The 13,933-nt window shown below is 42.0% G+C and overlaps 1 protein-coding gene across 4 annotated transcripts in view; it reads left to right on the plus strand.

Annotated features, from left to right (window-relative positions):
* Positions 1–1,975: 1,975 nt before the first annotated feature.
* Positions 1,976–13,933, plus strand: part of NALCN (sodium leak channel, non-selective) — a 335,141-nt gene continuing 323,183 nt past the window's right edge. For all 4 annotated transcript variants that reach the window (XM_086708540.1, XM_086708523.1, XM_086708529.1 and 1 more), the window contains exon 1: positions 1,976–2,130. The gene's annotated coding sequence lies outside the window, so the exon portion shown is untranslated. The remainder of the gene's footprint in view (positions 2,131–13,933) is intronic.

Genomic DNA, 13,933 nt, shown 5'->3' on the forward strand with positions numbered 1-13,933 from the left:
GTAATTGATTTTAATTTGTCAAAAATGTTTGCAAGTCAAACACACACCTGTGAATTATATTGAACCCATAGAATAGCAATGCACTGTCATTGAATTATAGCAATAAATATAGCCTCAGAGCCTGTTGGACCTCCCTAATTTTACTGCTAAGAAAGCACTAGGGATGAGGAGCAGATAGAAGGGATAGAGTGATATTTGGCGCATAGGTATCTGCCTTTTATGATGATTGTCTACTCCCATATATGCTGAGTTCCTACAGATTCCAGAATGCATGCTTTGATCCTTTCCATGACTGCTTCATTAACATCCATGGGTTTCTCAAGACTTATTCCATAATTCATGGAACTGTTTGGCTCCTAAACGTGAATTATAGATACTTACACAGCCATAATTCAATCAGGACTGGAGAAGGGTCTGAAATGCCTGATTGGTGGGGAGTGGTGCTGAGATTTAGTACACTTGCTGCCTTTATCACCTCATTGACATCTTGGTCTTTAATTATTTCATTAATAAGATCTTATAACTGATTATTCTGACTTGTAAATTCTAAAAAAAAATATGCACAGCTATATGTTTTAGAGATACAAATGGAAATAAACTATCATTTAAATCAAACCATTGAGAGCAGTGTTTTAAGATGATTAAACAAATTGGTAAATAGTTTTTCTAAACAAATGGTTTATAGATTTATTATTGTTTAAATTACTTTCCATGTTGTGCTGTGAAGAATGTTTCCACATGGTTTCCTGCTTTGTCTGAAACTTAGCTTTTTATAGAGTTGGTCTTCTGAAATTTTCAGATATTTGAAAATAAATATTCCACATGGATTTGAATTTCATGAAATGCCCATTATTTGTAAATTGCCTTTAAAAAATAAAAAAGTGCTAATATTGTCCTAAAGTGAATGGATTGTGCACAGGTTTCTTTTGTAGATGTAACCTAATTAAATATACATAAACAGAAAATACATTTTAAAAATGTATGCTTCTGACTTTACTTCCATCTCTTGGTCTATATTTTCTGACAGGGGATTGATTGTTCTCTGTTGGAGTTCCGATTTCTCTTTTAGAGGAAGCTTCATTCAGTTTTCTCTCTGTTATTTATGTGCCTGTGTGTATGATGTCAATCACTTCTCCAGGGCTCCTTGGTGGGTTTAATATCTGACTACAAGGCAAGATGCCAGTCTCTGATTGAGCTTTTAAAGAGTGCAGCCGAGAGAAGATGTCCTCTGGGCCTGAGTATGGTGTTCAAGATTCCAAGATTTCCCTAAACCTGGTCAACTAGAAGCCGCAGGGTATCAGATGCTGCCTCTTGTCCTCCTAATTTAAAGTACATGGAGGTAACCGTCAATACTTGACTGGTCATCCCGCCTCATCCAGATAGCAAAGTATTTTAACTTTAAGGGGAAATGTTCACATGTTTAGAAGACTGTGTCACCCAGGCATTCCTTTAGCAATTTCCTCAAGGGTGAAACTAGTCCACGTCCTCAGAAACTGTGTCCTGAACGACCAGATCACTCACAGTCACACACACGCTCACACACGCACGCACGCGGGCCCTGCTCGGCTCTGTGCAATGTCCTTGCATGTGCGCCGCGTGTGCCCCTCTCCGGTGCACAAGGCCATGCGGCCATGCACGGGCCGATTGCATGAGAGGAGCCGGTAGAGGAGAGCCCCGCTATTGCTGTGAGACTGACTGCCGGTGGCAGCCAGCGAGAAGGAACCTGCTAGCACCGACACTCCTGCTCCCCACCAACTGCAGTGCAGACTCCTCTCCCGCTTCCTCCCTCCAGCCCTTGGCGTCGTCGCAGCCCCTGCGGCAAAGACAACTCTGATAAAAAAAAATTAAAAAAAAAAAAAAAAAGCAAGCCGAGAGCAAAAAGCCCTGACCCCCCCACCCCCACCCCCTTGCCCGCAGGCCCGGGGCCCGGGTGGCAGCAGCGCGCGCCTGCACGCCGAGCGCCGAGCCGCGGCCCCGGCCGGGTGGCGCGCGCCGACGGAGCGCGGGAGGTGAGGGACCGCGTCCCCGCGGGGTGGGCGCCGCGCCTGGCCCGCCGCCGCCGCCGCCGCCGCCGCCGCCGCCGCCGCCGCGCCCGCGGCACCATGACCGCTGCGAGCACTGGGGTTACAGGTTGGTCACGGCCGCCCGAGGCCCCGGGCGCGCGCCGGTGGCCCTCGCCGGGCGGGGCCGGGTGGGCGGGGGGCGAAGGCCCGGAGCTGGGGGGGAAGGGGAGAAAAGGCGCCCCAGCCTCTTCGGGGAGGGGGTGCGGGCGGCCGTGAGGCGCCTCCCTGCCCCTGCGGGGGGATGCGCCTTCCCCGCCCCGCCTGAGCTCCGGTGGGCGCGGGCAGCCAGGGCCGCCAGATCCAGGCCTGCCCCGCCAGGCGCCCCAGGGGCAGGTGGCGCGGGCCGCGGCGGTCGCGGCCCACGGCGGCCCCTCGGCACCTGAGGGCGAGCGCGCCGTGGGGTGAAGGGGACAACCCAGCTCCAGCAGGTTAACGAAAGGGGCCGGGGCCTTGCCCACCCCACCCTGCTCCCTGCTCCTGCGGCTTGCTGGGAGCTTCAGAGTCCTCATTTTATTAATTGGTCCTGTTGAGCAGCTGTCCTTAGGGTGGCCACAGGGTCCTGCCTAAGCAACAGCGTTTTGTCCCTTAGTCCTTAAGAGACTGGCTGGAATCTTAAGAGGGCCCCAGAATCCTGAACAAGGAAGGGGCTGCCCCTCTGACTCGGAATTTTCCTCTTTAAGGATGGTTGATAACTCTGAATTCAGGTCTTTATACATTCTTGAAGCATCATAGGATAAATTATCAAGGACTTGTATTCGTACACGTGCAGGTTCAGGCTTCCTAAGGTTGTAGTCTTAATCTCGTGTTTGTGTATCCATCAGATAGGCCAGATTTCCCTGCTGGTGGGTACTAGTGATTGACTGTGCTGTATATGGAGGCCAAGGTCGGAGGAGAAGACCTTTAATAGGGATAGGAAATTAACAGGAGGCTATTCTTTTACAGTTTATGCTTCACATTTTTATAGCTACGACTGTGATTTGATTCGATATTAAGTAGGAAAGGACAGGGTGGTCTATGACAGTTATTCCCCAGGCTGGTATATGGCAACAGTGGCTTTTTACATTCAAAGATTAAGTTTCAGGGCACCTGGGTGGCTCAGCGGGTTAAGCGTCCAACTTCCGCTCAGGTCATGATCTCACAGTTCACGAGTTCCAGCCCTGAATGGGGCTCTGTGCTGACAGCTCAGAGCCTGGAGCCTGCTTGGGATTCTGTGTCTCCTCTCTCTCTCTGCCCCTCCCCCGCTCATACTCTGTCTCTCTCTTTCTCAAAAGTGAATAAACATTAAAAAGAAAATTTTTTAAAAAGATTGTTTCAACTGTTCTAAATAAGAATCATGGCTTCTCAAACCTCTCCAACAAAAATCGACTTCCTAATTGATTGGGTTTTATTCTGTGGGTCTTTCTAGGTTGGATTTTTATTCTTTTGTGGTATATTTTCACCCAGCTATTGCTAAGGCCAGATAAAGTGAAGGAAAAATCAGGCTTGAGAGGAAAATTAAAAAGTGAAAAGGCTCATTGGACCCCTTTTCTGTTCATAGAAGATGTGACATCTTGGCAGAAGAGATGTGGGGTCCCTAATAAGGATAGTGCTAGAACCTGTATAAAAACTGAAGATGAGGGGCTCATGGGTGGCTCAGTCGGTTAAGTGTTCAACTTTGCTTCGGGTCATGATCTCACGGCTTATGGGTTCCAGCCCCGCAGCATTGGGGTCTGCGCTGACAGCTCAGAACCTAGAACCTGCTTCGGATTCTGTGTCTCCCTCTCTCTCTGCCCCTCCCCCGCTTCCTCTCTCTCTGTCTCTCTCTCTGTCTCTCTCTCTCTCTCTGTCTCTCTCTCTCTCTCTCTCAAGAATAAATAAACATTAAAAAAAACGAAGATGAGTCAGGTCATGTGAAATGGTGGTAATGCAGTTATAACTTTAGATATGGCTTGCAAGGTATTCAAGAGAGGAAAAATACTTTTAAAAGAAAAAAGAAGTACTCAAAATTGTATAATTTCTTTGCAGTTTAGAGACAAAAGTTTGAGTGGCATTTTCTTATTTGCTTATGGCCTTTCTTTGAAATGTGTTCCATTTGTGTCTCTTTCCAGCATACATTGTGTGTGTGTGTGTGTGTGTGTGTGTGTGTGTGTGTACATACCTGGGCATGCATGTACATATTTGTTTTTATCCTTTATCAGTGATGCTGGGATAATTTCAGAATTTTCATACTATATAAATTATCTCAGGGGAAGAGTCACAAGTGGATTTCCAGTTTGTGAAGAAAAAAAAAAACACATTTCCCCACAACATTATATCCTACTTATAAGCCGAGCGGTCGGCCAGGAGCAGGGAGTTCAGTGAGGAACCCTAAAATCTGTCAGGAAAGGCAACCATGTAATCAAGTGGACAGATAGGGAGATGTCCTATTTGCTAGTTTGGGTTTGGAAACTATGAGCCAGAGCTTAAAAAAATGATGAATTGTCTCCCAAAACTGGTAACAACATTTTTTTTAAAGCTTTATTTATTTTGAGAGAGAGAGAGAGAGAGAGAGAGAGAGAGGTGGGGGAGGGGGACGGTCAGAGGGAGAGAGAGAGAATCCCAAGCAGGCTCTGCACTGTCAGGGCAGAGCTCAATGCAGGGCTCAAACTCAGGAGCTGGGAGGTCACGACCCAAGCTGAAATTAAGGGTGAGAAGCTTAACCGACTCAGCCCTCCCGGGGACCCCAACGCCCCAACGACTCTTTAAAGGTTAACTATACATGTTATATGATTTTATCTTCTTCAAAGACCAATGCAAGAAGCCTTTATACCTTCAAAAGTCTTTGTGTCATTAAACATTTTTAAATTTATCCTTTGAATTTTAAGGTAATCAGACATGATGGAAATGACAGACATGGGAGACAAAAGAGAATAAGCATCCACAGTGTAACAAATGAACACAAGTGATTATAATATCTATGTACTTGTTATGTCTTTTTATCTATTTTATCTATTATCTATGCCTTTTTAAAACTACATGACTTTGTGTAGTGGAATAAGGGCATTGTATACTTTTTATACTGGCTTTTCCACTTAATATTCAGCACAAGCATTTTTTTCACTCTATACACTTTCTTACTAAAAAAATTCTAACTAGCTGTATAAGACTATGCCCCATGAATATAGCCTCACTTCTATGGCCATACCTCTGTCATTGGAAGTTTGTTATTTCCAGTTTTCATCATTATAGTGTCCTGGTAGGTAGGGTATAGGGATTTATTTTTATTGATGTCTTTTATTCATAATAAGTTCCAAACAATGATATTCCTGGATTATCAAAGGTATTTGATAATCAAAATTAAATGGATTATCAAAGTTATTATGGAGATACATAATATATATTATGGGTATACTGTATATGTATCTTCAAGTTGTTTTCCTAGAGATATAAATTTGGATAAGATGTTTAATATGCTATCTGCAGTAAGTCTGCCTTGTTTTTAGTATTTGTGGATCATTTACCCTCTTTTTACAGGAATTAAAGAAGATAAAACAATATCTTGGATATATGACCTTTTCACTATGTAGAGTTGATCTTTAACATTCATCTATTTTTTTTATTATGTTTATTTATTTTAAGAGAGAGAGAGGCAGAATTCAAGCGGGGGAGGGGCAGAGAGAGAGGGAGACACACAATCTGAAGCAGACTCCAGGCTCTGAGCTGTTAGCACAGAGCCCGAAGCAGAACTCAAACCCACAAACCATGAGATCATGACCTGAGCCAAAGTCAGATGCTTAACTAAGCTACCCAGGCACCCCTTTAACAAATTCATCTAAAATCAAGATAATAAAATACACTTGTTAGTGTAAAACCAAAATAATAATGTTACAGTAGTGGTAAGTTGGGGTGGGGTGGGAAATAGTAAGTAAATGCAAGGTCTTTTATGAATGATGATGTTTGAGCTCAGGAGTCTAATTCTGGTTTTTACTTCCTACTCAAACTTGAAAAGAATGATCAAAGGACTTTATATAGTGAGAAACCTGTACCCCACAGGCACAGGGAGGGGAAGGCAGTGGGGTGTGGACTCCGAGGCATTTCTGGTAGTTTCGGCACAGACGGAATTGGACAGATGGAACGGATGGGCAAAACTAAGGTTCAGGCCTCAGTTCCCTTGCAACTTGTACAAAAAAACCAGGAACAGACCTCCAGGCAGAACTCCTTCATTGGAAGGGGTGAAGTCTAAAGTTGACTTCTGAAGCAGTTTCTCCATGAGACCCCGGGACAGGCACAGCCATACCAGCTGGAATGTGCTCCAAAGACAGGGACTTACCCCTGGGTGCAGAGAGGGGCACAGGATTGGGGCTTCCGTGGAGAGAGTCAGGAGGTGAGAAGACCAAAGATCGGCACACCATGGCCAAAGGGAGAGTGTCTGCAGAGACTGAGAGTGGGACTTCTCTCCAATTATGCAAAGGAAAGAGAGGAGAGACTTTGTTTGGAGCAGGGTGATATGTCTGGAAGGCAGCCAACACACACACACAAAGGAGTGCTCTTCCTGACGGGGAGATCAGAGCAAGGGAGCAGAAGCCTCCTTCGAAGTGAAATGTGATCCCTATTTTCTTTTAGATGAAAACATATAATCCAAATATGCAGAGGGAGGTGGCTTATAATGGACCAGGAAATATTAACAGAAAGTAGCTAATGTCTTATAGCCCAGTGAACACTTTGCATCTGAAAAATTGGAAAGGGAAAAGTATCCCATCAGTATCATGATCAAGTTAAAAAATGTTTCTGGGTGGGCAAGATGGGTAAAGGGGGTCAAAAGTGTAAACTTGCAGTTATAAAACAAACAAGTCATGGATGTATAATGCATGGCATGATGATGCCTGTTAATTATACTGTGTTGTATATTTGAAAGTTGCTAAGAAAGTAGATCTTAAAAGTTCTCATCACAGGACAAACATCGTGAAGAGCTATGGTGATGGATATTAACCAGACTTATAGTGGTGTTCGTAAAGAAAAGAAAAGAAAAGAGAAAAAAACGTTTATCTGTCTACAAAGGGAACATTTTGACTGCCTTTAACTGCCTTCATATACAAAATTACGGGGCGCCTGGGTGGCGCAGTCGGTTAAGCGTCCGACTTCAGCCAGGTCACGATCTCGCGGTCCGTGAGTTCGAGCCCCGCGTCGGGCTCTGGGCTGATGGCTCAGAGCCTGGAGCCTGTTTCCGATTCTGTGTCTCCCTCTCTCTCTGCCCCTCCCCCGTCCATGCTCTGTCTCTCTCTGTCCCAAAAATAAATAAACGTTGAAAAAAAAAATTCAAAATTAAATATCAGCACGCAGTAAAATACTATTCTGAAAATGCGTAATTCTGCAAAATACCAGAAGGCAATTCTTGCATGATACTGATGTTGGAAACAAAATGAAATAGAAAAAAAGATAAGGAAATCCATATTAGGCAAGTCAAAGAAAAGGTGAAGTATGTAAATAATAGAACAGCTGTTTGAAACATGATTGAGAAAAAAGTGGACCTTAAAGAAATGAAAGTTACTATCTTTAATAAAGTTATCATTACGAGTCTTCTGGCAATGCCAGCTATCACAGCAATATAATATTTTTAGCCAAAAGTAGTTTTGTGTGTCTATTTTAGGAGACATGGTCCACAGATGCAGTAATTTCTCAAAGGATTCCGCAAACTACAGTGAGATAGCATTGCATGTCTAGGAAGTAAAGGAAACAACACAACAGAACCAGAGAGGGCAAGAAAGAGCATCATATTTAAAATCATGCATGAATTCATTATAAAATGGGAAAGCTTTAGACATGATAGAAAAAAGCTAAGAGCCATCACATTCCAGTGTTTAAGGCATATTAATAATAGCCATCCACACGTGATGCCAAGAGCTGAGGAATGAGGTCAAGAAGAAGGAAAAAAATAAAAATGGGGGTCAGTGAAGGAAGATGTTGGAGAAATTGGGTGTGCAGTCTTGAGAATGAGTAACTGGAATCAGATTTTCATCATGGAAGCAGAGAAGTGGGTAGTTGATTTATCAACAGAACAAAGGCTAACAGATCCTGGTGTTCAAACCAGCAGAAGGAAAGAGAGGGCATAGTGGAAAATAAATCCAGGACTTCAAGCTCGGGTGATGGTGGGTGTTTTGTTCATATTTGGTATGCCTAGACAAAACGACTAATGATTTCTTCATCTTTCAGGCAACAGTATCTATAGATGAAACCATTTGCCATTTGCTTCATTATTTTCTCTCTCTGTTCTCTGTTGTCATTATGAAATCCATAGGTTTCACAGATCATTTCTGGAGTAGAGGAAGGAATTTTAAAAGTTACTTACTATTTCTAAAAAGGACATATTATGGAAGCCTATATGAGACGATACATATATGTTATCAGGCAAGATACAAGTCGGTGATAGCTTAAGAAACCAATAAATATATATTATAAAAGTGGAGATTTTAAAAATCCTGGATGATGTAAAACTGGAGTGAGAATCTCTCAAGTATGGAACCTTCCTTAACTATTCCTCCCAGGAGCTAAAACACAGAGATTAAAGTGAATATTGTGAATAAGGGCTTTAAATTTTTAGAAATAGAGCTTGTTGGGTTTGGAAACCCCTTTCCTTGAATTATTATTTCCATTTCCCTCAGTTTGATATATCAATACTTTATGGAGAAAAAAATATTAAACTCTGGGGAACCTCAAAACAATTTTCTCCTTTTTATTAAGTAAAAATTAAAGCAATATTAAAAAATAATTAGTGGAACTACACGATTTGTTTTTGCTTTATTCACTTCAAGAAATGAATAGCCATTTTCAAGGTATATTCTAGACTGAAAAGTTATAGTAGAAAACCCAAGTAAAAGATTTCTTAGTTACTTTTTCATAAGACAAAAACCAAAATCTTATTCTTGTATATAAAGTATATTCCATTTAGTTCTTTTTTTTTTTTTTTTTTAGTAAATTCTGAAGTTCTCTGAGGAAGACTTAAGAATAGAATATACTGCATGTACATACACTTATAAATCAGATTTCTATTTTGTCTCAGATTCTGTTTTGTCTCAGTTGTTTATAACTAGTCTCTCGTATTCCCCCCACCCCTCCAAAAACCAGTCTTGACTGTGAAGTATAAACTCTGGAGTTGTTAAAATGCTCTTCTGAGCATCTATATCAGTGACCTCATCACTAATTGGGACCACTTCTGGGAGAGTGTGTTAGACTTGCCTGGGGAGGGTTTTTTTAAATACAGCTTCCAATACTCCATCCCAGAAGGTTCTGACTTAGTATGTTTGACTTGAAGGATGCCTGGGGTTGAGAATGTTTAAGAATCTCCCTGGGGGGGGACGCCTGGGTAGCTCAGCTAGTTAAGCATCTGACTTTGGCACAGGTCATGATCTCACAGTTTGTGGGTTCTAGCCCAGTGTCTGGCTCTGTGAGGTCAGCTCAGAGCCTGGAGCCTGCTTCAGATGCTGTGTCTCCCCCTCTCTCTGCCCCTCTGCTCACATTCTTTCTCTCTCTCTATCTCAAAAATAAATAAAACATCTAAAAATTTTTTAAAAAATATCTCCCTGGATGATGCAAAGATTCAGTAGTCATTAGAAACTACTATTTGGAAACTTTTCACCTTCTTTGTCCCAACTTTATGGATCCCTATTACAAAATTAAATGATCACAGAAAAAGAAATAAGTAACTCCTTTTGAATTTCCATCCCATTTAAGGACCGTATGCTAAAGTTTTGCCAACCACTATTTTAAACCATCCATCTTCTTTGTCCTTTGCAGATTCATTACAAGATTAAGCAACCACAATAAAAATAGATAATCTTCTTTTCTGATTTTTCATAATGTTTAAATGAGAGTAGCAGTTTATCAAGATAAAATGCCTGTCACTGAACTCTTGGGAGATGAACACCCCTGGAGGCTCTGCTGTGTGTGGAGAGAGGGAGGACCTTTTCAGGCTATTAAGATTAAGAAAGGTAACCTTCTTACAAAATCACACCATCCACCTCTGGTGATTTTTATCTCTGACATTCTTTTCTTAAAATGTCCTTACACCTGCACCGTACCCGGAATAAGTCACAAAATTATAAATGTATATCCTTCCCAAACTCAGAGTGAATGGCAGGGGCTTGTTCAAAGGATCGATTGGATTTTCAGACTAGGGGATAGAGAGAGGCTGATTGCCCTAATTTGTAATCGATACAATGATTAAGTGGCACAAATACAGCCCAGTGCCCTCTCCTGTTGATGGGCCAGTTTGGTTTGGGAAGCAGGGTATAACAACAAAGGAGTGTTAAAGCCATCCTAGTCTATCCTGGATTCCTTTCCAAATCCAGTGATTTTTCAAATGAGAGAAAATTCAGTTTTCACAATTACAACTGAAACAAAACAGAATTCTTAGTGAAGTGAGGACAGTTTTGAGGCATTTGTAGAAGGAACCAGAAAAAAATAATATGTGGTTTTCCTTCGGGATTTGGGACGTAGAATCAGTCTAAAGAGCGGGGACCATTTTCTGTTTTTGATCAGTGTTGCTGACAAAAGGGGCAGAGAAAGGAGGAGCTGGCCTTGGGGGTGGCCCTTTGAGATGTCTGGCTTCCTCTGCTTGGTGGTCCGCCTTGGGTGGCCCCTGTAGTCAGCCGAGACTGGACTATACATGTAACAGTCTGTTTTTGCATCATTGCATCCTGATTCAGCAAGGGCCAAGATGTAGATGAATAAGCACCCAAAAGAAAAGTGCGTTTGGAGACAGAGTCAGATCTTGCTGCTGTGATCCCAGGGGTCAACATTTCAATGATGTCTTAGTTTTCCTGCTAAAATGATGTGTTCTGCTGATCGCTGAGGCAGACATAAGACTCAGGCTGCTTCTTTTTTTTTTTTTTTTTTTTTAACATTTATTTATTTATTTTCTTATTTATTTAGAGAGCTTGAGCATGGTAGGGTCAGAGGGAGAAGGAGAGAGAGAATCCCAGGGATTGGGGCTCAGTCTCACAACCATGAGATCATGACCTGAGCCAAAATCAAGAGACCGATGCTTAACTGACTGAACCCCCTGGCACCCCCTTTCTTTAAAGTTTATTAAGTTCCAGGCTGCTTTAAGAGAGAAAACAACACAGCCACCTGCGTTTTCTGCAAGCAATTAGAGGGAAAGAGGCATCTGGCCCATAAAAATTCATGAGCAAAGGGGACTGATGACAGGCTTGCTTGAGAGTAGCTAGGAAGGACTTGCAATGCAGCACTAGGGGCAGTCATGCGTGAATTGGGTTTACTCCTTAGACATGGGAGAGGCAAGATTTGGAGAATCTCTGTCCCTGATACCTGGGAAAGAAGATTCTAGTCACCAAGCTTTGGAATGGTTAGACTGAAAGACATAGACAACTGAATATCATGGGGGCAAAGATCAGGAAGTGACCTTGGGCAGGGCACTTACCATCTCTCAATGTCAGTTTCACCTATAAAATAGGAGTAACAACACCTGCCAAACTGGGGCATGACAAGAAGGAGGTGAGGTCATCCGTGCAAAGCTCTTAGCTTCACACATCATAAACTCTCAGCAAATGTTAGGTGTCATTTGTGTAAGCTTCACGACTAATTATTTTCATATTTTATTTGTTTTAAAGACATTTTCACAAATGAATTTTATCACTGTTGCAAAACATTTGAAGTTTGCAAAAGTTCTTTAAGTTCAGACTTCCTGGATTCTACAGTTGTTTCCAACTCTTGTGGATTTGGACAAGAGACTTGTAATCTGTAAAATGGGGATAATACTAAAAACAACTTCAGAGACATGTAAAGGCCTTGGCATAGAGCCTGGCACAGAGCCAACTTTCCATACATGTTTGCTTTCCTCTTTCAAGTGTGTGTTGGGGGAGAAAGAATACATAATGCTTAAGCTTTATTCTTTTCTAAAATTATGTATAGTAGTTTATGGACCATCACCCTACCATAAGAATTGATAAAATGCCAAAAAAAAAAAAAAGAGCAGCTTCAAGAGTGTGATAATAGATTTTTTATCATTGGAAGTTTCTTGGGATGTAATGGATTGCAAAATGTAGATGGAGAAGTCCTGTCTGCAAACTCCACAATGTGTAGTCATTCTCTTAGAATGTTCAGAAGGTAGCCGGCCCACCTCTCGGCATGGCCCAGTGCATTATTTATTATTGGGATATTTTAGATTAAACAGCTACCGCTTGCTAGCCTCTGATTGATAGCTTCCATTTAGTTCGGATTTTCCTTGACTGAAGAACAGCGATTCCAAAATAAAATCACAACCTTGACCATGTTCCAAGCTGTGGATTTTGAGAATGGCAGAAGGACTTCTTTCAATAAACCCTTTCTTCCTGCCCTGGTATATTCTGTGCAGAAAGCATACCCTCTTTTGCCCAGGTGTCATCAGTGGGATCTATTTTCTAAGTTCACATTCTCTGCATATTCAGTCAAGAATTTATGAAACTAAAACAGACTCTGGGAAATTAAGAAATCTGTCATCTGTAGGAAATTGAGACGGCCGTCTCTACTATAAGATGTTAAGATTATCAGGTGAGAGTTAGTAAATGCTTTTCTTTCCTTTTTTTTTTTTTCAAAATTGTAGAGAAAAGGTAATAAAAACATAATAGAACATTTCTAGAATTCACCCTCGAGGAAAAAGACTGGATAATGAATGACGACTTCAGAAACCGGAAAGTGACATTTAGATAGATTCTATAAGACATTTGATGATTTCTTTCCAGAAAAAAAATTTTTTTAAAAAGACACATTTTTAAAAACATGTGGCAGAAATAACCATAAAATGAATCATATAAACAAATAAATTCAATTTTAAGAAATGAGAAATGTCTGAACTATTTTCACAAAAAATAATCGATGCCAAGAGTTTATAATCAGGTTGTCTGATTAGACTATGTTGAAAAGTAGGGTTTTTTTTTTTAATTAACTCTAAGTTGTAGCATAGTTAATTTTAATTTTCTTAATGTTTATTTTTGAGAGAGAGAGAGAGACAGCATGCAAGCAGGGGAGGGGCAGAGAGAGAGGGAGACACAGAATCCGAAGCAGTCTGCAGGTTCTGAGCGATCAACACAGAGCCCGATGCGGGGCTGAAACCCACAAACCGTGAGATCATGACCTGAACCAATGTCGTATGCTCAACCAACTGATCCACCCAGGCTCCCCCATAGTTAATTTTAATAGTGCTGTAAACCATATTGTCTTGGTTCATATCCTGACTCATCTCTGTGCCTAAACTCCCTCATCTGTGAAAAGGTCCTTATAAGAATGGAATGACATGATACAGGACAAAGCCTGACACATGACAAGGCCTCAGTAAACGTTGTTGGAAGGAGTCTGTTTTTACATGGCAGTTGACCGATTTTGAGAGGGAGTCAACTAATGAGCTCACAGTTTTACCCTGGCAACTTCCTTATCTTCCAAAGCATTCATCATGCTTCCTGATGAATTTCTACAGGTGTGTGTGTGTGTGTGTGTGTGTGTGTGTGTGTGTGTGTGAGGATTGTTACCCTTTTTATAAAGCACTCAGACTGGGGAATATATATTCAGTTCCGTATCAAATTCTGTCCGTAATGCTTTTCCTTAAGCAGTTTTGATTATTAAGATCAAAGACAGTTATTGAGCACCACTAAGAAGGAGATGCTGGGTGGTGGAGTACAGGTGGGGAAGTGCTGTGTGCCAGGCTGTAGAGGCTGCAGGAAGTGAGCTCACGGAAGCAGCTGTGCGTTGCTGAGACAGCACAGGACACCAGTCCTTGGTGCCTGTAGCAAAGAACTGAGGTGATCTGGGCTTGCAGAACCGGGAAGGAGTGTCAGGCACTCAGGATGGAGTAAGAGGACCGTCAGCTGAAGAGGAGGTTCAGTTATCAAGAGCTCTGAGGCTCCACCGTATCCTGGAAATAG

Source organism: Puma concolor, chromosome A1 (genome assembly GCF_028749965.1).
Source record: "Puma concolor isolate L17-30 chromosome A1, mPumCon1.1.hap2, whole genome shotgun sequence".
In the NCBI taxonomy this organism is placed as follows: Eukaryota; Metazoa; Chordata; class Mammalia; order Carnivora; family Felidae; genus Puma; species Puma concolor.